Below are 24502 nucleotides of genomic sequence, written 5' to 3' on the forward strand. Positions count from 1 at the left end.
TCCAAAGTAAAAAAAATACATCCATGAAAAAACTCAGGGCAAGAAACCTTGAGAGAACCAGGTAGGAGACTCTGTGGTTAATATTAACATTTGATTAGTAAGAAAGTGGCAGTTTAGGGGGAGTAAATAATGAACTAGTGAATATAAAAGATAGAATTGTAGTCACAGTGGGACATATGTCTTAGAACCTTTGATCATCTTCAAAATGGTAAGAGCTACCTGAAACCAAGCCTTACTTCTGTACAGCATCTAAAATAATGTTAGAGTGCCGGGACAGCTGCATTTGAAAACATGCTGTGACAAACAACAAATTGATGGAAGGAATTTTTGAATTAATATCAGTCATGGCGATTGCTAGGCCAGATTACAGACAATTTTTTTCTGTTGCCCACTACGACATTGTACGCAACATGCAAATCAGCTTTAGTCCTGTTGCAATAAAGACAGTGTAGCCCGAACTGCAGGGCAAAGACCCCTCTAGACAAGACCATAAGTACTTCAGATTCGTTTGTGGCCTAATTACACCCTCTCAGTTATAGCATGATTTCTATGCAAGTCCAGACTGGGAACTAAAAGCATCTTTTGCAAAAGAGTTCATACCAGCCAAGCTCCCCTCTTCCCCTCTCATCTCTTTCTCGCTCTTCTTTGTTCTTTCCTCTCTCTGATCCTCTGTCTCCTAAAGTACTCGCTGTGCCATCTGCAATTCACCTTGTGAACTAGAGAAGCTTACTGGAGTGCCAGCAAGTGCCTACTACCTTCAAAACTGTCCTCCAAAGACTCCAGTCCACAGAGGAAATGCCCAGTGGAATAAATATGCAGTCCAACATTGGTTCTGTGGCACAATGACCACTGGATCCACATCTGGGCATTCCCATCGCACTTAGGTGTCTAGTTACAATCAACAAGGTGAAGGAAGCAATGCTTAAATTAATGTGAGCCAGAGGTGATAGCTCAGGCTGCATTCCAGAACACTGTTTTTCACACACTGTACACCTCCAAACAGAGATCTACCAAAAGCAAATCGATTTTGGTTATGCTCTAATTGGAAAAGTCCATCCCAAAATGCCAGGTCAGGTCATTTCTAAATGGGAACACAAGCACCCCAAGCTTGATTTTGACTCATCAGTGAAACGTAGCTTGAGTCCTCTGGTGCAGTGAGCACAGGACCATTGCCTGGGTATACCCTGTCACATCTATGTCATTCTAGGCTGAAATCAGCTATATGCATATCAGTTTTGGTACTGCATCAATCAGAATAGCCCAAGCAGAACTGCCAGGCCAGGTATTCTCTAGACTGAAGCAGAAGCAACCCCAAACCAGTTTTGGTGTACTTCGGCCTTGTGAGTAAGTTATAGCCTGAGTCCTGTGGCACAGTAAGCATGGAACCCACAATTGGCAGTTGGAGGAAGACTGTTCCAATTGGATAATGAATAAGACTGATTTGCATTATAACCAGTATCTGTCTACAGTGGCATAGTGGGTGAAAAATTATGGTGTTGTTTGCAGCCAAGCAATCATTAGTGGCTGAATAGAATTTGAGTATTCCTTACATCACCTTGATGTTTTTTGCATCTAAAAAGATGACTCATGTGTCGAGATGCCGTTGATCAGATCATGCAGATGCAATAAGTTGCTGCACTATTCTTTATTAGAAGTTCCCTCGCTTATTCTTTGTTCTTCCATTTAAGGACTAGCTTATCTTTACCCAAGCTAACATTGCAACAACAGGCATTTGAGTTTTTCTGCATCTCCTCACACACTTTGATGAGGTCCCTGGTGCACAAAGTGTTGCTCACTCTCCTGGCTGTGGACCTGGACATTACACAAGTAGAATCCTAATGTCATCATTAGGACATGACACAGTTATTCTCAGAGTGTTGCAGAAGTTATTGCGTTATTGCGTTTCCTGACATCCCCCTCATTTACAATGGTCGCCGCTACTGTGGGACTCCTTTAGAGTTCCGTGAACCCTTTCTTGGTGCGTGCATCTGTGCAGTTCCTCCTTGGGCACTCACCAGCCATGTGCTAGCTTTCACACGCTTCTACTTAGGCCCTGCTCTTCTCCATTTCTATGTCAGTTCTGAGGGCAGCAGTGCTCCAGATCTCCTTCACACAGCTTTGAACATGCAAGGGTGGACGTTCTCCTGGTTGTGTCAGTGTTGTGCAGCTCCTGTTCGCTTTTAACACCTGACTTCGTATGGTCATGCCGGGCCCCCAACACATCACATTCCAATGGTTCCCTTCTATCTCTTTCTTGAAGGTCATACTGCACATGTATGTCACAACTTGTCTAGGCAGAGGTACACAGACAAGAGGCTGCGCACTAGGTCAGGTACTCACAGCTTCTTTGCTGTATTTCACAATAGGAAATGGCAGACGCCTAAAACATCACACATGAAAGCATATCTTGCATCAACAGGATCACATACATTTGTTACTCATCCTTCTTCGCCAGTTTTTGTGTCCGGGGGCGACCAGACAATGCAGACAGAGGTAGGGTGTTCCACTATTCATTGTTAGAAATTCCCTCATGTACTCATTGTTCTTCTAGGTATGGAGGAGCTTTTTCTTACTTATGCTGTACCTGAGGTGCCCTGAATTTAAGTGTGTCTAGTTCCTCACAACTCTTCATGTTTATTGCCTTGGGGTAGGATTTGGTGTCCACTGTCCTGACTGAGGACCTTAGAGGAGTCTATTTTCAGAGGTTCTTAGAGTCCTCTTCAGGGAATGAAAAAATCTGGGGCATGCTTTTTAAGATGAGACATTTACAGCCATGCACGAATAAGAAGACACAATGGCAGTTTTTGATACTTTGGTTGCCCCACAGTGTTAGAACACAAGGCTGATCAATAGCTCTCGGATAAGGTCATGAAGCCCTTCTGATAGATGACGTAAACTACATCTTAGCCACCTACCACTGGGTAATTGAGCTGAGTGAGTCAAACCCTACCCTGCTTTGCATTCCTCATAATGTCCTTGGTGACACTTGAAGTGGACAACAATCGTTTTGTGTGTTTGTGGCTGTCTAGAGGGAAGGCACAAAGTGTAGCTGCCACTCAAGCCAGATGTTTATTGGAGACAGCCTGCAGGCATTAAGAACAGTACGTACAGAGAAATGCCCACTTTCTAAAAGTGGCATTTCTACAACAGTAATGTTAAATCCAACTTCACCAGTAAGGAGGATTTATCATTGCCATTGCAAACATATGAAAACATGAAAAAGCTACTCCTCTCTGATAAAGAATTACAACTTAAAAGTGTATCAATGAATTCCCAATACAGACCTATGAGAGGGGTAGGCCTCTCAGTAGTAAAAATAACTTAGGCTGTTTGTCACTACCAGGACATGCAAAACATACAAATACATGTCCTGCCTTTTACTTACATGGCATCCTGCCCTTAGGGTTACTTAAGGCCTACCTTATGGGTGACATATGTAATAAAAGGGGAGTTTAAAGCTTGGCAAGTAGTATTAAATGCCAAGTTGAAGTGGCAGTATCGTCTACACACAGTCATTGCAGTGGCAGGCATGAGACAGGTTTAGAAGACTATTTCTGTGGGTGACACAATCAGTGCTGCAGCCCATTAGTAGCATTTAAAGTACAGGCCCTGGGTATACCACTTTACAATGGACTTACCAGTACAACAAATAATCCAATCATGTATGCACCAATATCATCATGTTTAGGAGAGAAGCATATGCCCTTTAGCACTGTTTTTCAGTGGTAGGGTGTTCAACGTCCTATGGCCATCAAAAGGAATCAGAGACATTGTGAGGCAAAAGACAAAAAGTTAATGGGAAGACCTCCCTAAAGATGAAGGGTCTAACAACCATTGTCAGCCACCTCTAGTTGCCAGCAACAGCCTGGCTTTGCTTAATAAGTGATGTTTCAGGCACCACCTGAGAAGACGTAAGGCTGGTGAGTATCCACCAGCAGAGGGCCATACGTTCACCACTGCCTATGCACCACCCGCAAAGACTGCTGCCCAGTATCACTAAACCACCTCCAAATTCCAAGTGTTTAGTTGGGCCATCCTAGCCCGGCACATTCTATAACTGTGGCTGTCCCTCAGCTTATCTCTGTGGTGCAACGTGTAATTGGCCTTACATTAAGGAAAAGGCGGGCAAACTAGTACCACTACAACTCGCTGCACCAAACTACAGGCAAATATACTTTATCAAATCATGAGTAGGCCTGTGCTTACATTAACAATCTAAGTCTTTTTGTACCTATTTAATCTCTGTGTTCATTGTTATGAGAGTCAGTGCATGCCAGAACTGCCAGTATCAGCCTGCTATGAAAGAAGAAGCATAAATTAACATTGTTTTCGAATTGATCCTAAATGCGAATTGATATTTAATTTTAATGGTCTGAAATTTGAAAGACATACAATATAAATGTATTATGAGTTGCAAACTACACAAATCTATGTTGTGATTCTTGATATAATAAAAATTCCATACTGTTACTATGTAACAGAGGAAATTGAAGCATATGCGCATTCAATATAAAGTTCTAATTAATGCAATCTTACGCACTTAAGTCTTTCATTGCCAGGATGTTTGGGGATGGTTAAGTTGTTTAACCACATGTTCATCTCTGGTCTCTTTCTTCACCAATAGAAACTATGAGCCTGATTCACAAAAGGCCTCCATGCTCATGACGGAGGCCCCGCAGTAGGAAGAGAGAGTCCGCACTCTCCGCAATGAGAATTCTAATTGAAGATATCCTGCCCGAGTATGGAGACTCCCCCACGACTGCAAAGGCCTCCGCCATGAGTGTGGAAGCACTTTATGAATGAGGCCCTATATGTATTATTGTAAACCATTAATCAATATCTCATTGCAATCGGAAGAAATAAAGAAAATGTGAAGATATTTTGGTTTTTTTCAACACGTTTTTCGCTGGATTCCTATAAAGGAGAAACATTAATCCCAGAACATTAACTAAGGCAATATTGCCATGAATATCTGAAGAATGGCAATAACAAATGAATGTGAGTTACCCTAATGATTGCAATCTATGCAATGATTTAGGTAATATTGGTGCAGATCATTAAATTGAGGCAGAATACCTGTTTATAGTGCTACGTTCATTTGATGACAGCTATCAAATTCAAACCTATGTGTATAAATACCATGGGCCAGATTTATCCGTACCTTGTGCCAGATGAGTGTCACCAAAAGTTGATTTGAATTTACTTACTAGTAGAATGCTTGTTTTGCATTGGAAGTAATCCAAAGTAATGCTATATGCTGTTTAGTGGTACTTTGTGTCAAGGGTGTGATAGAGCGCGCAGGTCACCGAGCTAGGAAATTTTACTAATACTCACCTGGGCCCATAATTTCAAAACTACACACCTTAACATTTAATTAGGTAACTCACGCTCTACTATCACTATATTTTGTAAGTCTATACTACTAATTCCTATACCTATAACCTAGCAATGTAGATACTAGGAACCTAAACACATTGGATCAGGGAGTTGAGTTTTAAGTTAGGTACTCAAGAACATTCATAACATTTGTAAAATATGAAATAACCACAGACTCAGGGTAGGTTCAAAATTTTATCTAATCATCTTCATCATCATATGTCATGAGCATAAAGATAAAGCAAATAAGACTATCTATAATCAAAATCAAAAACAGCGTATAGCTATGCAAGAGATAGAGTATGCTAAGCATTTAAGAATTTAAAACTGAAAGGGAAGGTAGGAATAAGGAACATGCTATATTTAGATAACAATCTTTCGCAACTTTGATTAACACCTTCAATGCTCATGACGAGCTCAACTCGTCATGAGGTATACCTCTCGTGTGCTCATGACGAGCTGAGCTCGTCATGAGCACACCCATTTTCATTTTCCCAGCACAGGAGAGGAATAAGACTAGCATCGATGTGGCTAAAGGAGGGTAAAGAAAGGGAACATACTAAACCCAAAGACATTCGCAATTCAGATGGCAGTTTAAAGAAAACTTCTTGTAATTCAAGATTTAAATTCAGCTCAATACTATAGGGAAGGTAAGATTTGGAACATACTATTAAATTCAGCTTATCTCCGAAAAGGGAGGGTGAGAAAAGGAACATGTACTATATAGAAACGATTTAACATGTACTATAGGTGGGGAAAAAATAGGAACACACTAAGAGTCAATAATACATGGAAATCTTATTCAAAGGGACGGGGGAAGAAAAGGAACATATGCAATTAAGCTTTGCAATATTCGAGAATTTAGGAAAGGAAATGCAAAATTTAGAAAGGCAATCACCCACACAGACTTTATATTTACCTAGGATAGAGTGAAGATCAACCCTGGCCAAGGGTCAGTTGGAAAAAACGGGTAGAACCCCAAGGACTTAGGTGCCAGTAGGCGAGCAGGTGCAGCTCATGGACAGTCAGGACAGGATAACCCAGAATTTGGATCAGGACCGGTTCACCAAAAGGTTACGACCAACACCTGCAGCTTCGGTTGCAATGCCTGCGCTACTCTCTCTCTGCAAGAAATCTGCCAATACCCCGATTGGGTTATAATTTTTATCAGCAAAGTGCTTCGCCAGCACTTTCACTTCCCTTGAACCCCGATTGAGTTCTCGAACCTCCCAACAGAGTACTCCGTAGCTCTCTGTTTTCAGTCACCTATAGAGTGCGTTGGGTCAGTGACAGGTCAGCTATTCGGGCAAGTCAGACAATTTTCTCTAGCTAGACCTACGCTAGTTATACTGTTTTTCGGATCAGTGTTCCACCTCCCAATGTTGCAAGTGTAAGGATCCCCAATTTTGATTGGACAAAGGAGGAGGACAGGTCATCACACCACCTATTTTCTTCTTCTAGCTAGGTTGAAGTTCAGGTTCCCAGGAGCATGTTCTCAGTCAGTCAGCTCCTTGGCGGGGATTCAAAGGTCACTGCTCTGGAGACTCGCGGATCTTGCGCAGACGCAGTTTCATTCAAGATGGAGTACAGCGCGATATGATAGGCCAAGTTTCGAAGTGTACATGAAATGGAAAAGAAACAGTTTAGAACACGGAATAAATTATTCCACAGTATACCAAGCATCTCTATACTACTCCCACTAATTTATAATAAATTATAGCATTAGGATTATGCAGAACGAACAGCTTAGCGAAAGCAGCAATGCAAGCTTTAAGCATGTGAGAAAACAGAGCAGCCATCTTAGCTTTATTGCGCAAGCGCAACCAGTTTCCCACCAAGACATCGAATACGTCACGTTACATGGGTATGACCGACGCATGCGCAGTCTAAATTCCTGTGTAGCAGTGGCCATTTTAGGTTGCAAGTGTATTAATATTAATAGACACATAAGCAAGCGTCTCTCGGACACCCAAAATGTTGGACAAGGGGCAGATTATTAAGACAAAACAGGTTGATTAGTTAATTAATATTATTTCGAGGTTCATGAATTCAAGCAAGCCGCTTTACGTGCAAATCCTTGCTCCATCAATCCCCTCTTTGATGATATTTACTATCATCACTATTAATGGAACCAGATGCCAACTTTTCACATTTCACCCATTTCAATCTCTTCAAACTTTCTACTTAGCTTTTTCTCAGTGCATTTATTAGGATGAGAATTTTTTATCTTTTTGTATATTTGATTATTCATTTCTTCTAATTCGAGCTCTTCGACATTTCTTTTTATTCCTCGCCTATTGGCAGTATATTTCTTTTTGTGCTTTCGACATTTACAGCAAATTATTATAATGAACACTAATAAACCTATTCCTGCTATTGACATCAGTATTTTACTCACAAGACTTTTACCTAGATTAGAAAACCAACTACCTACAGATGAAAGACCATCAGTTAGTCTCTTCCAGGCACTATCAACCTCTCTAAGCTCTCTTTCCAAATTAGTTATGTTTTTCACATACTTCTTAATTTCAACAATTTTGTCTGGAATATAAGTGCAACAATGTTGTGCTTTCAACATTCTACAGACTCCGCCCTCTTTTGCCAATAGAGTGTCAAGAGCAAGTCGATTTTGTAAAACCATAGATCTGATCGCAACCAATTCGGTATTGACCATCAGGAAACCTCCAGCAGTGTCAGTTGATAACCGATCTACTACTGTTGACAATTTGCAGATTCTGTGTGTATTCAGATCCACTCCCACTGTAGGTATCAATGCACTAAATATATCACCTATTATTTCTCCAACACTGTCTCTTTAACTACGTATTAATCCATTAGTTCCTTCATTGCTTCCAGTGACTTCATTTACATGGTATATCTTTGGGAAGACAATACCAAAATAACAGCTTCCATACCAATGGTCTGGTAATTTAAAATAAGCCTTGTTTCCACATATGTAATAAATGCCCGGAAACACAGGTTCTGACCCATTTTTGAAACCCCAACCTCCAATTACCTTGTAATTGTGTTTGCATTCACTGGAACCAATGAATTTATTATTATAGTAACTAGTCTTCTCTCTGTGAAGACAAAGTTTCCCCTTCTTTTCGGGCCCTTAGGGTTACTTAAGGCCTACCTTATGGGTGACATATGTAATAAAAGGGGAGTTTAAAGCTTGGCAAGTAGTATTAAATGCCAAGTTGAAGTGGCAGTATCGTCTAGTCAAGTCAAGTCAAGTCATAAAATTTGTATAGCGCACTACATACCCAGAGGGTTTCAAGGCGCTTAGGAGGGGAGGGGGATTATTTGTCAAATATCCACGTTTTAAGCTGCTTTCTGAACGCTAGGTGATTCTGGGTGAGGCGAAGGTAGGCGGGGAGTGAGTTCCATGTTTTGGCAGCCAGGTATGAAAAGGATCTGCCTCCCATGGTGGTCTTGTTGATGCGAGGTACAGTGGCGAAGGCTTGACTGGAGGAGCGAAGTTGGCGGGAAGGGGTGTAGAAGGACAGTCGAGAGTTGAGGCAATCTGGTCCGATGTCGTAGAGTGATTTGTGTGCGTGGGTAAGCAGTCGGAAAGTGATCCTCTTATTGACGGGTAGCCAGTGGAGGTCTTTAAGGTGACTCGAAATGTGTTCGTTGCGTGGGATGTCCAGTATGAGCCTGGCTGAGGCGTTTTGGATTCGTTGTAGTTTCTTCTGGAGTTTAGCGGTGGTGCCTGCGTATAGGGTGTTTCCGTAGTCCAGTCGGCTCGTGACTAGAGCGTGTGTGACTGTTTTTCTAGTTTCAGAGGGGATCCAGCGAAATGTTTTTCTGAGCATGCGAAGAATGTTAAAGCAGGAGGAGGATACGGCGTTGACTTGTCTGTTCATGGAGAGTGAGGAGTCTAGGATGACGCCAAGGTTCCGTGCGTGGTCTGTCGGGATGGGTGCTTTTCCGAGGGCTTCCGGCCACCAGGAGTCGTCCCATGCAGAGGGGGATGTACCTAAGATGAGGACTTCTGTTTTGTCTGAATTTAGTTTCAGACGGCTTTGTTTCATCCATTCGGCGACTTCTTTCATTCCTTCGTGTAGGTTAGTTTTGGCGGTGCTGGGGTCATTGGTGAGAGAGAGGATCAGTTGAGTGTCGTCCGCGTAGGAGATGATGTTCAGGTTGTGTTGGCGGGCGATGGTCGCGAGGGGGCTCATGTATACGTTGAAGAGGGTGGGACTGAGTGAGGATCCTTGAGGTACGCCACAAATGATTTCAGAGGCCTCGGACTTGAATGGTGGGAGGCGGACTCTCTGGGTTCTTCCGGTGAGGAACGAGGTGATCCATTCCAGTGCTTTTCCTTGGATTCCGATGTTTCTGAGGCGTTGTAAAAGGGTGCTGTGGCAGACAGTGTCGAAGGCTGCAGAGAGGTCGAGGAGGATGAGGGCGACTGTGTCTCCATTGTCCAGTAGAGTTCGAATGTCGTCTGTTGCTGCGATGAGGGCGGTCTCAGTGCTGTGTTTGGCTCGGAAGCCGGACTGTGAGGGGTCGAGGGATTTGTTGGCTTCGAGGAAGGCGGCGAGCTGGTTGTTGACGGCTTTTTCGATGACTTTGGCCGGGAATGGAAGAAGCGAGATGGGGCGGTAGTTTTTGAGTTCGGTGGGGTCTGCTGTTGGTTTTTTCAGAAGGGCGGTGAGTTCAGCGTGTTTCCAGTCTTCTGGGAAGGTAGCGGAGTTGAAGGAGCAGTTGATGACGTCTCGGAGGTGCGGGGCTATGACGGAGTCTGCTTTGTTGAAGATGTGGTGAGGGCATGGGTCTGTGGGGGATCCGGAGTGGATGGAATTCATCAGGCGGATGGTGTCCTCAGTGGAGATTAGGTTCCAGGCGTTAAGGGTGTTTACGGGGGGAAGATGGTCAGCAGATGGTAGGGTGGGTTGGCTTCCGGGTTGGTTGTCAAAGCTGTTGTGGATGTCAGCAATCTTGTTGTGGAAAAAAGAGGCTAGGGAGTCGCAGAGGGTTTGAGATGGGGTGATGTCGTTGGAGTTGGCCGCGGGGTTGGAAAATTCCTTGACGATGTTGAATAGTTCCTTGCTGTTGTGGGCGTTGTTGTCAAGTCGATCCTTGAATGCTGTTTTCTTGGCTTTTCGGATCAGTTGGTGGTGAGTGCGGGTGGCGCTTTTGAAGGCGTCCTTGGTGCTGGTGGATGGGTCTTTTTTCCAGGCCTTTTCAAGGGAGCGGCACAGTTTCTTGGACTTCTTGAGATCATCGTTGAACCATGAGGCCTTCTTGTTGCCAAGTTTGTGTTGACGTTTTTTCAGTGGTGCTAAGGTGTCGGCGGTGTTGGATAGCCAAAGGGTGAGGTTGGAGGCGGCTTCGTTGGCGTTAGAAGAGAGGGCTGGGGAGGTTTGAAGGAGTGAAGTGGAGATCTGCTCTGTGGTGATTTTGTTCCAGTTTCTTTGTAGAGTTGGTTGGGGGTGGTTGATGGGTTTCGGCTTGTTATAGGTGAAGTGAACGCAGCTGTGGTCAGTCCAGAGGAGATCCGTAGTGTGGCTGAAGGGGTGACACAATCAGTGCTGCAGCCCATTAGTAGCATTTAAAGTACAGGCCCTGGGTATACCACTTTACAATGGACTTACCAGTACAACAAATAATCCAATAATGTATGCACCAATATCATCATGTTTAGGAGAGAAGCATATGCCCTTTAGCACTGTTTTTCAGTGGTAGGGTGTTCAACGTCCTATGGCCATCAAAAGGAATCAGAGACATTGTGAGGCAAAAGACAAAAAGTTAATGGGAAGACCTCCCTAAAGATGCAGGGTCTAACAACCATTGTCAGCCACCTCTAGTTGCCAGCAACAGCCTGGCTTTGCTTAATAAGTGATGTTTCAGGCACCACCTGAGAAGACGTAAGGCTGGTGAGTATCCACCAGCAGAGGGCCATACGTTCACCACTGCCTATGCACCACCCGCAAAGACTGCTGCCCAGTATCACTAAACCACCTCCAAATTCCAAGTGTTTAGTTGGGCCATCCTAGCCCGGCACATTCTATAACTGTGGCTGTCCCTCAGCTTATCTCTGTGGTGCAACGTGTAATTGGCCTTACATTAAGGAAAAGGCGGGCAAACTAGTACCACTACAACTCGCTGCACCAAACTACAGGCAAATATACTTTATCAAATCATGAGTAGGCCTGTGCTTACATTAACAATCTAAGTCTTTTTGTACCTATTTAATCTCTGTGTTCATTGTTATGAGAGTCAGTGCATGCCAGAACTGCCAGTATCAGCCTGCTATGAAAGAAGAAGCACAAATTAACATTGTTTTCGAATTGATCCTAAATGCGAATTGATATTTAATTTTAATGGTCTGAAATTTGAAAGACATACAATATAAATGTATTATGAGTTGCAAACTACACAAATCTATGTTGTGATTCTTGATATAATAAAAATTCCATACTGTTACTATGTAACAGAGGAAATTGAAGCATATGCGCATTCAATATAAAGTTCTAATTAATGCAATCTTACGCACTTAAGTCTTTCATTGCCAGGATGTTTGGGGATGGTTAAGTTGTTTAACCACATGTTCATCTCTGGTCTCTTTCTTCACCAATAGAAACTATGAGCCTGATTCACAAAAGGCCTCCATGCTCATGACGGAGGCCCCGCAGTAGTAAGAGAGAGTCCGCACTCTCCGCAATGAGAATTCTAATTGAAGATATCCTGCCCGAGTATGGAGACTCCCCCACGACTGCAAAGGCCTCCGCCATGAGTGTGGAAGCACTTTATGAATCAGGCCCTATATGTATTATTGTAAACCATTAATCAATATCTCATTGCAATCGGAAGAAATAAAGAAAATGTGAAGATATTTTGGTTTTTTTCAACACGTTTTTCGCTGGATTCCTATAAAGGAGAAACATTAATCCCAGAACATTAACTAAGGCAATATTGCCATGAATATCTGAAGAATGGCAATAACAAATGAATGTGAGTTACCCTAATGATTGCAATCTATGCAATGATTTAGGTAATATTGGTGCAGATCATTAAATTGAGGCAGAATACCTGTTTATAGTGCTACGTTCATTTGATGACAGCTATCAAATTCAAACCTATGTGTATAAATACCATGGGCCAGATTTATCCGTACCTTGTGCCAGATGAGTGTCACCAAAAGTTGATTTGAATTTACTTACTAGTAGAATGCTTGTTTTGCATTGGAAGTAATCCAAAGTAATGCTATATGCTGTTTAGTGGTACTTTGTGTCAAGGGTGTGATAGAGCGCGCAGGTCACCGAGCTAGGAAATTTTACTAATACTCACCTGGGCCCATAATTTCAAAACTACACACCTTAACATTTAATTAGGTAACTCACGCTCTACTATCACTATATTTTGTAAGTCTATACTACTAATTCCTATACCTATAACCTAGCAATGTAGATACTAGGAACCTAAACACATTGGATCAGGGAGTTGAGTTTTAAGTTAGGTACTCAAGAACATTCATAACATTTGTAAAATATGAAATAACCACAGACTCAGGGTAGGTTCAAAATTTTATCTAATCATCTTCATCATCATATGTCATGAGCATAAAGATAAAGCAAATAAGACTATCTATAATCAAAATCAAAAACAGCGTATAGCTATGCAAGAGATAGAGTATGCTAAGCATTTAAGAATTTAAAACTGAAAGGGAAGGTAGGAATAAGGAACATGCTATATTTAGATAACAATCTTTCGCAACTTTGATTAACACCTTCAATGCTCATGACGAGCTCAACTCGTCATGAGGTATACCTCTCGTGTGCTCATGACGAGCTGAGCTCGTCATGAGCACACCCATTTTCATTTTCCCAGCACAGGAGAGGAATAAGACTAGCATCGATGTGGCTAAAGGAGGGTAAAGAAAGGGAACATACTAAACCCAAAGACATTCGCAATTCAGATGGCAGTTTAAAGAAAACTTCTTGTAATTCAAGATTTAAATTCAGCTCAATACTATAGGGAAGGTAAGATTTGGAACATACTATTAAATTCAGCTTATCTCCGAAAAGGGAGGGTGAGAAAAGGAACATGTACTATATAGAAACGATTTAACATGTACTATAGGTGGGGAAAAAATAGGAACACACTAAGAGTCAATAATACATGGAAATCTTATTCAAAGGGACGGGGGAAGAAAAGGAACATATGCAATTAAGCTTTGCAATATTCGAGAATTTAGGAAAGGAAATGCAAAATTTAGAAAGGCAATCACCCACACAGACTTTATATTTACCTAGGATAGAGTGAAGATCAACCCTGGCCAAGGGTCAGTTGGAAAAAACGGGTAGAACCCCAAGGACTTAGGTGCCAGTAGGCGAGCAGGTGCAGCTCATGGACAGTCAGGACAGGATAACCCAGAATTTGGATCAGGACCGGTTCACCAAAAGGTTTCGACCAACACCTGCAGCTTCGGTTGCAATGCCTGCGCTACTCTCTCTCTGCAAGAAATCTGCCAATACCCCGATTGGGTTATAATTTTTATCAGCAAAGTGCTTCGCCAGCACTTTCACTTCCCTTGAACCCCGATTGAGTTCTCGAACCTCCCAACAGAGTACTCCGTAGCTCTCTGTTTTCAGTCACCTATAGAGTGCGTTGGGTCAGTGACAGGTCAGCTATTCGGGCAAGTCAGACAATTTTCTCTAGCTAGACCTACGCTAGTTATACTGTTTTTCGGATCAGTGTTCCACCTCCCAATGTTGCAAGTGTAAGGATCCCCAATTTTGATTGGACAAAGGAGGAGGACAGGTCATCACACCACCTATTTTCTTCTTCTAGCTAGGTTGAAGTTCAGGTTCCCAGGAGCATGTTCTCAGTCAGTCAGCTCCTTGGCGGGGATTCAAAGGTCACTGCTCTGGAGACTCGCGGATCTTGCGCAGACGCAGTTTCATTCAAGATGGAGTACAGCGCGATATGATAGGCCAAGTTTCGAAGTGTACATGAAATGGAAAAGAAACAGTTTAGAACACGGAATAAATTATTCCACAGTATACCAAGCATCTCTATACTACTCCCACTAATTTATAATAAATTATAGCATTAGGATTATGCAGAACGAACAGCTTAGCGAAAGCAGCAATGCAAGCTTTAAGCATGTGAGAAAACAGAGCAGCCATCTTAGCTTTATTGCGCAAGCGCAACCAGTTTCCCACCAAGACATCGAATACGTCACGTTACATGGGTATGACCGACGCATGCGCAGTCTAAATTCCTGTGTAGCAGTGGCCATTTTAGGTTGCAAGTGTATTAATATTAATAGACACATAAGCAAGCGTCTCTCGGACACCCAAAATGTTGGACAAGGGGCAGATTATTAAGACAAAACAGGTTGATTAGTTAATTAATATTATTTCGAGGTTCATGAATTCAAGCAAGCCGCTTTACGTGCAAATCCTTGCTCCATCAATCCCCTCTTTGATGATATTTACTATCATCACTATTAATGGAACCAGATGCCAACTTTTCACATTTCACCCATTTCAATCTCTTCAAACTTTCTACTTAGCTTTTTCTCAGTGCATTTATTAGGATGAGAATTTTTTATCTTTTTGTATATTTGATTATTCATTTCTTCTAATTCGAGCTCTTCGACATTTCTTTTTATTCCTCGCCTATTGACAGTATATTTCTTTTTGTGCTTTCGACATTTACAGCAAATTATTATAATGAACACTAATAAACCTATTCCTGCTATTGACATCAGTATTTTACTCACAAGACTTTTACCTAGATTAGAAAACCAACTACCTACAGATGAAAGACCATCAGTTAGTCTCTTCCAGGCACTATCAACCTCTCTAAGCTCTCTTTCCAAATTAGTTATGTTTTTCACATACTTCTTAATTTCAACAATTTTGTCTGGAATATAAGTGCAACAATGTTGTGCTTTCAACATTCTACAGACTCCGCCCTCTTTTGCCAATAGAGTGTCAAGAGCAAGTCGATTTTGTAAAACCATAGATCTGATCGCAACCAATTCGGTATTGACCATCAGGAAACCTCCAGCAGTGTCAGTTGATAACCGATCTACTACTGTTGACAATTTGCAGATTCTGTGTGTATTCAGATCCACTCCCACTGTAGGTATCAATGCACTAAATATATCACCTATTATTTCTCCAACACTGTCTCTTTAACTACGTATTAATCCATTAGTTCCTTCATTGCTTCCAGTGACTTCATTTACATGGTATATCTTTGGGAAGACAATACCAAAATAACAGCTTCCATACCAATGGTCTGGTAATTTAAAATAAGCCTTGTTTCCACATATGTAATAAATGCCCGGAAACACAGGTTCTGACCCATTTTTGAAACCCCAACCTCCAATTACCTTGTAATTGTGTTTGCATTCACTGGAACCAATGAATTTATTATTATAGTAACTAGTCTTCTCTCTGTGAAGACAAAGTTTCCCCTTCTTTTCGAAATCCAGCAACATAGCAGCATTAGCTCCACCATTTAATGTGCTCCCTATATTTTCAGCCCATTTAGGGGTTTTCTGCTTTTTGTCATTCGCCTTTCTTTGGAAACTTTCTCTTCTTTTCTCTGCCATATTTAGAAACATTTTCTCTTGTTCGTGTAAGGTTCATGTCAAGTTATCTCTGTGTGCTTCACCTACATCTATTGTACCTATAGTTAGAAAGTATTCACCCATATAACGTGTTACATCACTCTTAGCATGTACAGGATTTAGGTTACTGCGTATAGGAAGTTCGGAAAATATCACATCTGATTTAGAGTAATAATACTGTAAAGGTCCTCTCTTATAGAATAAACTAGCTGGAATACTACAGGAAATTCCATATGTTAGTGGCAAGTGATGGTATGTCACACCCTTAGCTACTGAAGTAGGTAGCTTCATACAGACGTAACAGACTTCTATCTCCATTGCTTCTACGTATTGTACTAAAAGGTTTGCAAATACATTTAAATGACTTCTATTCTTGATTCTATTATAATGCAGTCCTTCCTCATCTGATACATCTAAGTCCATTCTAGTTTGTCTAAGGCTAAGTGCTTTCTCTTGCATGTCTACTCTTTGTGGTGTATCTTTCGTTTGCAGCTCTTCTGTGTCCTTTGTCACTGATTTAGTAGGTTACAAATTAGTATCTTTACTCATCATGTAAGGAATAGTTATTGTTAGTCCTATCCATAGTATAAGTACCAATGCTACACTACATAAACATACTTTGCAGCATGTTTTACAACAATTTCGTCTCGGTCTTCCATTCACAGAGGAATCAGACATTTTGGCTTAAAAGAAGCTTCAACCCCTCTTTGTAACTTTGCACAGGATGCTTACTCAGGGCGACTTTCCGGTTGGTTTCACTTCTTCGTCAGTCTGATCAGTAATCAATTCTTCATCACTTTCGTCACTTATTTCAAGGTTTTCAAAGTCCTCCAACACCAGGTAAGTCCATTCAGGACTCTGATACTTGTTATTCAGTCTCTTTATTCCGGCACTTCTTCTCTTGGGTTTTATCACAGACGGATCAGTTTTACTGGAGTCTTGATTTTCTTGCTCAAGTTCTTCGTCAATAGTTTTTAATCTTAGTCTCAGTCTTTTGACAAATCTAGGTACTGTATCTCCTTTTCTAAATCTTTTAACTGGCACTGTGCTTTGGCCTTCTTCAAATGCTCTTTTAATCTCGCTAAGTTGTGGCACATCTACTTCAGTGTCTTCTTTTTCCCTTCCTGTCTGACTAGTTCCAGGTCTTAATTCAGCTTCTTCTGTCTGGTTGCTAAACTTGCCTTGTTCAGGTGTATTCTGGATTTGACTTTGGTTTGTTTCAATTTCTTCTTCCTGAACACATTTATCTAGTCCTATCTGATCCTGTTCAAGCACTTCAAACTTTTGGTTTTCTTCTGCTTGAATTTCAGCTCTGATTTCTATCTGTCCCTTTTCAGGCTCTGGAGTTCTTGGAGGAGTGTCAATAATTTGTTCTTTCCCTATCTGGTCTTCCTCATCATCAGGTTTGATTTTCTCCTTCTTTTCCTGTCTCATCCTCACTATCCCACTCTAAATAGGTTTGTTTTCCTGTTCTTATTGGATCTAGAGTCAGGTCGATTATTGGGACCCAATCATCTTGATTGGAGCTCGGTTGTTCTTCTTCAACTACTTCAGGACCAATTTCTTGAGACCCCTCAGCAGCACAACCTTCAGCCTCAGTTTCTTGAGGTTCTGTCACTTTCTTCGTATGGCTGGCATGGATCCACCATGGCACACCTGCACACTTCACAGCTGTAGTGGTAACCAGAATTACTTGTCGTGGTTTTCCCCACTTCGGTGCAAGGCAACTCTTCCGAGTATGTTTCTTTATTACGGCCCAATCACCTGGGTTCAAGTCATGTGCTGGAGTTGTTGGTTTGGCGACAGCGTCTTCCCCAATCTGGTGAGAGATAGAACGCACTTGGTCAGCCAGTTCTTTGCAGTATTCTAGTACCAAATCATCAGATATGCTTATCAGTTTGTATCCTGGCACCCATGCTTGCCGCATTGCTCTTCCCATCAGTATCTCATGTGGACTCAAGCCTGTGTTCCGGTCTGGAATACTTCTGAGTCCCATCAAAACAAGTGGCAAAGCATCTGGCCATTCCATTTGAGTAGATTCACACATTTTTCCGAATCTTGATTTGATAGTGCCATTCAGTTGTTATACCACTTCAGAAGCCTCTGGGCGATATGCACAGTGTAGTTTTTGCGTAAATTTGAAGGCTTCACAAATTTGTCTTATTATTTCGCTATGAAAATGCCCACCTCTGTCTGATTCAATTGTGACTGGAAATCCGTACCGTGGTATCAGTTCCCTAAGTAACAGTTTGGCTACAGTGATGCTATCATTTCTGCGAGCAGGGTAAGCTTCCACCCACTTTGAAAATAGGCAGACAATGAAAAGGACGTACTTCATTCCTCGACAAGGGGTAACTGAATAAAGTCAAGTTGTAATCGTATGAAAGGGCCTCTGCCTTTCCAATCTTTCCTGGCAAAACTACCGTTTTCTTTCCGGGATTGAATTGTTGACAAACCAGGCACCTTTGGCAGAGTGCCTCTGCTATGTTTCTGAACTTCGAATTGAACCATGTCTGCCTAAAGATGCGTATCATAGCATCTCTTCCCAAATGTGTGTCTCCATGTATCAATCTAGCCATAGGAGCAAGCAGACAGTCTGGCAACACAGGCATACCATCAAGGTAAACAAAGACACCATCTTCATCCCTTCTCTAACAACCACATTTTCTCCATCTTTCCCTTTCCTTTGGTTCTGCTGCATTTTGTAGATCTCTCACTTTTTCCCATGTTTTTATTACTTCAAGCATCATAATTTGGCAGCTGTTTCCGTTTACTCCCATCTTTTTATAAATAGCCAATTTGTATTTTGCACAATGTTGGGCCAATTGGTCATCATATCGATTACCTGCTGTCACTTTTTCATTGCCAGATTTGTGAGCAGCACACTTGACCACGGTCAATTCTTTCGGTAACTGGATTGCTTCCAGTAAATCCTGCACATAATTTCCATTTCTGATATGAGTATCTGAAGAAGTCAGAAACTCCCTTTGCAACCATAATTGGCCAAAGTCATGCACAACACCATAACCATACAGGCTATCAGTGTATAAGGTTATTTTCATGTTCCTTCCAAATTTACAGGCTTTTGCCAATGCAACCAATTCAGCTATTTGTGCAGACTTGACTGCATGCAAATAGGATGCTTCCACTGGACCTCCCAAAGTACATACTGAATAAGCAGCGCTCAAGCCTCCGTCCTCATGTCTCATGCATGAGCCATCTACAAATAGCTCATAATCTTCGTCAGTTAGGGGCTCTTCAGGTAAGTCTTGTATTGTCAGTCTTTTAATTTCGGAGTCGGGTCTTATCAGCATTAATTTATATATTCCGCTTTCATCTGGGGTCTGAATTTCGACGCCATTTGGAGTAAAAAAATGTTATAATTCATTTTGAACAGCAAATCTTGTCCTAGTAAGTTCACGGGACTTGAATCACAGACAACAAATCTATGCATCTCTTTGAAATTCCCTATTGTTATTTCCATGGGTTCTGTAACTGCGGTACTAATTAATTTATTAGAAACGCCCACTACTTGGATCGCTTCTCCCGAGAGGGTAGGTTTGCAACGTCTGCTGTTCTCACAGTAGAACGGGTAGCACCAGTGTCCAACAGAAAGGTGAAATCATTTCCTTCAACCTTTCCTTTAATGTATGGCCCTGACTGGTCCACCGGCAAGGAGGCGCCAAGCACGCACTCCTAGTCCTCTCCCCTCTGGCACCGTAAGTACGGTTCGTCACAGAGGAATGTATCATTTAACAGAAATTGCGATGTTGCTGCATTTCTATTCTCCCTTCCTTCCCAAACTTCGGTGTCTTCACCCTGTTGTGCATTGCTCCTATAATTTGGCCTAGGTGCACGAGGCAACTGATTCTGTTTAACCTGTTGCTGGGTCTTCCGCGGTACCTCATTTTGCGCCTGTGGATTTAAATCATTAATTTGTACATTATCATTCTGCACAGCCTTCCACTCATCCCTCCAGTGCCTCATCTTTCCGCACCCATGGCAGGGAAACTGTTTCCGGGCCTCTTCTCTGCTCATTTTTACCCTTGGTTTTCCCCCACTTCCAGGGCTCTGATTCTGAGTATTTGTCATTTTGCTTAACTGCTGTTCTTGGTGCTCTGCTAATTTTACCTGTGCACACATGACCTTTTCTTTCAATTTCTTTTTCTTATTTTCTAGCTCATCTTCACAGTATTTAGCATATTTAAGGACTTCATCAATTGGTTTAGCTTGCCAACAGATTTTATTATCTTTGATCCACTGTGAGATATCAGGTCTTAACCCTAACACAAATTGATAAATGAAGTGGGTCATGTCTTTCATTTCAATATTGTCCAGGCCACTATACGTCTTGAACACTTGTAACAGATAATATGAATGTACAGTTTCATCTCGATTCTGAGTAGTTCTATCTATTCGGGTCCAGTCTTTCTCTTTTGCAGGCACCTTTCCTTTCAGGTACAACATCACCTGATTATACTTTCTCATGACATCTTCGGAAGGTGCCCCTGTCTTTGGGTCTCTCGACCTGTCTATACCACTCTACAGGTTTTTCTCGCAATTTTGGGAAGTCATTTGTAAATGATACAATATCTTGTCTGGACCATATGGCACATGTACATATCCTCCACCTGGTACTTCTCGCATGGGACATAATTTCTCTACCTTTTCTGCCTCTTTTAAGACATATTCTGAAGCCAATTGTCTTGACCGTACTTCCTCCTTTTTCTTTGCCCATCTAGTTTCCATTTCTCTAGTTCCCCCCATTTCTGCATTAAATTCATCAGCTCTCTGATCTGGACCTTTTTCCCTGACACATTCATGTTTTCTAAATCTTTGTCAGAGAATTCTACCCGATAAGGTTTCTGCAACACTTTAGATTTGCCAATGTCAATTCCCATGCTAGCTGCCATGTCCATTAATTTTTCGTGAAACACCTTTGTATTTTTAGTGATGCTTTTGCAGACAAACAGCAATTCATCTTCACTAAGGGTATTTAACCTTTCTAATCCCACATTCCCAGCCATCAATTCTTCTATTTCAATCCTTAATTTATATATGTCTAATGGCTTGGGCTGTATTTTTGGTCTCTCTATTTCTCGGGTCCATCTATCTATTTCTTCAGGAGTTACTACAGTGGCACTTCTCGTACCTGATGAAGTTTCTATCTGTACTTCCCTTGCGGATACAGGAGTGGTTTTCCTCATGGAACCACTTTCAGGTTCTGATATTGGTAAATCCATTGAGGAAAATAATGATTCACATTCACTTGCCTGATCATCTATTATCAGGGGTTCTTTTCTTGGCTGTACTACTGATGTAGTTACAACTGGAGCTTTTGGACAAGCTTGCTTATCTCCATATAACGGAACAACTGGGCCAATAGTTACTGGTATCATCAAAGCCTCAGGACTTTTATTTAATTGGGAAATCTCCTGAATGAATTCACTTCTCTGTTTATTTAAAGCTTCCTTTTCTCTTTCCTGTAATACCCTCTCAATGAAGGTCTCATGAATCAGTTGCGGAATTAAAGGTGGCTTAAAAAACAGGGCAGTCGGGTTTGATGTGATTGACCCCTCATTACAAGGAGGCCTAAAGAATGGGTTATTTGGATTTACTATTCTCGTTTCTTCATTATAGGGTGGTGGATTTTTCATGAATAAATCCTCCATGTAATCATCATTGGAATCACCACTAGTCATTAAATGTTTAGTTTTCTCAGTTCTTTTACCTCCCACAGGCTCCTCTACCGTTAGGACTGGGAAAAGTCCTTCCACTAGCATATTCTGTCTCCATTTTTTCATTCTTTTCTCTTTGGTTTCTCTATTAACTCTTGGGTAAAACTTACTTAACCCTTTGTCAATTCTTGGTCTGTCTCACTCAAAAGATTCTATTTCCCATTCCTCTAACGCCTCATATTGTTTCAATCTAGGTCTGGGATGTAAATCATTCATTCTGGTTCTCAGGTTGAACAAAATTCTTCCATTAAAGGTACCTTCTAAAGGGAATGCTAAAATTCCATCATCTTTGGTATATTCCACCCAGTTCTCTAACCATACACAAGAATGGTAACCTTTGTCAAACATTATGAAGGATGCGGGAGTGTTTGGTGGGGGAATAATAACTCCTTCTCTAGTTTTAATCGGCTTGTCTTTCTTGAAGTAATTTTTAACTTTGTCTACAAAAGTCATTTTTCTCTTGCTTCCGTACATTTTGCGAGGTCTACCTCGCATCGCTTGTTCTCTTGCAAACCCCTGGTATGTGGGATCAGGTCTAATCTCTGGAAAAGTTGGATATCACATATACTTTCTACAAGTTTTCCTTTGTTTACAAAATCACTTCCAATACTAGCGCGTCTTATTTTTCTTGACAACCAATCAACACTGTGGTTGCAAGTAATTTTCAACCAATGGATGCGCGGCTTTTCCCTGTGAGTCAAGTTCTCACGCTCCTGCGCTCACCCCTCCTTTACAATACTATCTTAGCTACACGCCCGCTGTTTTGACCAATACCAGCGCGGCACTGAGTAACGTCAGCGCAGCTCCGCAACTGACTTCCTCCTTCACAAAGTAACTGAAATTCAATTTCTTTCTTTAAAGTGCAAGTCCTTTGTTTAATTTACAACGTACAACATTCAACACTGTACTCGAGTGTCTAGAACGGAAAGATTTATTTCACTGCAAGTAAACCTCTTCTGTCTACTTTTCATATACTACGGATAGATCCCTTCTGCCTATCCTTCACACAAGCATTAGAGAACCTGCTACTCCCTCGAGTCATCCACTCTGGGATGTATACTAAGTCTAAAGTTTCACCAGCGAATCCTTTTGCTATCAATCAAGCTCCGACGAACCCGCTACTCCTTTCGTGTGACCCTTTCTAGGTTATATCACAATAGAAGTTTTGATAGCGAACTCGTTGCTATCATTTATTCATTCATTCGTACAGAAAACCCTAATTAGTGCTTCCAGTTCTGCCTAACCATGCACTAATTTTCCTCTAGTAAGTGACCTCACTGCGATGTGGCTTCTATTACCACCCGCTATTCTGCCCCCGGCGATTCCAGACAAAACATATAACAGGTACAAACAAGTTTGGTTAACACATAAACTTCAATATAGCAGCATCAATAAACATTTCAAACATAGCACATTTGATCGATCAATAAAATATGAATTTTAACCTACTAACTAACTAACTTTAACTAATCCCTAACCATAGCTCTGCTACCAGAAAAGTATACTGATAGAGCTCGCAGGTCACCCAGCTAGGAAATTTTACTAATACTCACCTGGCCCATAATTTCAAAACTACACACCTTAACTTTTAATTAGGTAACTCACGCTCTACTATCAGTATATTTTGTAAGTCTATACTACTAATTCCTGTATCTATAACTTAGAAATGTAGATACTAGGGGCTAGATGTAGGTAACTCTAATTTACTGACTCATAAATACCGAATTTTACCGATTCGGTATTTATGAATCGGTAAATTAGAAGGAGGGAGATGTAGCTAATTTTTTATTTTGAATTACCGAATCGTTAACATTCGGTATTTACCGATTCGGTAAATACTGAATCGGTATTGCCCATTGATTCCTATGGGCCTTGAAGCCCATAGGAATCAATGGGCAATACCGATTCGGTATTTACCGAATCAGTAAATACCGAATCCTTCAAGGGTGCAGGGGGTAAATTTACCGATTGGGTATATTTACAGAATCGGTAAAATATAGGCCCCCTACATCAGAAAACCCTAATACCGGTCGGTAACGGCCGAATTCGGCCGTTACCGACCGGTATTAGGGGTCCTACATCTGGCCCTTTGAACCTAAACACATTGGATCAGGGAGTTGAGTTTTAAGTACTCAAGAACATTCATAACATTTGTAAAATATGAAATAACCACAGACTCTGGGTAGGTTAAAAATTTTATCTAATCATCTTCATCATCATATGTCATGAGCATAAAGTTAAAGCAAATAAGACTATCTATATTCAAAATCATAAAAAGTGTATAGCTATGCAAGAGATAGAGTATCCTGAGCATTTAGGAATTTAAAACTGAAAGGGAAGGTAGGAACAAGGAACATGCTATATTTAGATAGCAATCTTTCACAACTTTGATTAAAGGAGGGTAAAGAAAGGGAACATACTAAACCCAAAGAGTTTCGCAATTCAGATGGCAGTTTAAAGAAAACTTATTGCAATTCAAGATTTAAATTCAGCTCAATACTATATGGAAGGTAAGATTTGGAACATACTATTAAATTCAGCTTATCTCCGAAAAGGGAGGGTGAGAAAAAGAACATGTACTATATAGAAACGATTAAACATTTACTATAGGTGGGAAAAAAAATAGGAACACACTAAGAGTCAATAATACATGGAAATCTCATTCAAAGGGACTGGGGAAGAAAAGGAACATATGCATTTAAGCTTTGCAATATTCGAGAATTTACCAAAGGAAATGCAAAATTTAAAAAAGGTAATCACCCACACAGACTTTATATTTACCTAGGATAGA

The sequence above is a fragment of the Lissotriton vulgaris genome, chromosome 7 (genome assembly GCF_964263255.1).
Source record: "Lissotriton vulgaris chromosome 7, aLisVul1.2, whole genome shotgun sequence".
Taxonomy (NCBI): domain Eukaryota; kingdom Metazoa; phylum Chordata; class Amphibia; order Caudata; family Salamandridae; genus Lissotriton; species Lissotriton vulgaris.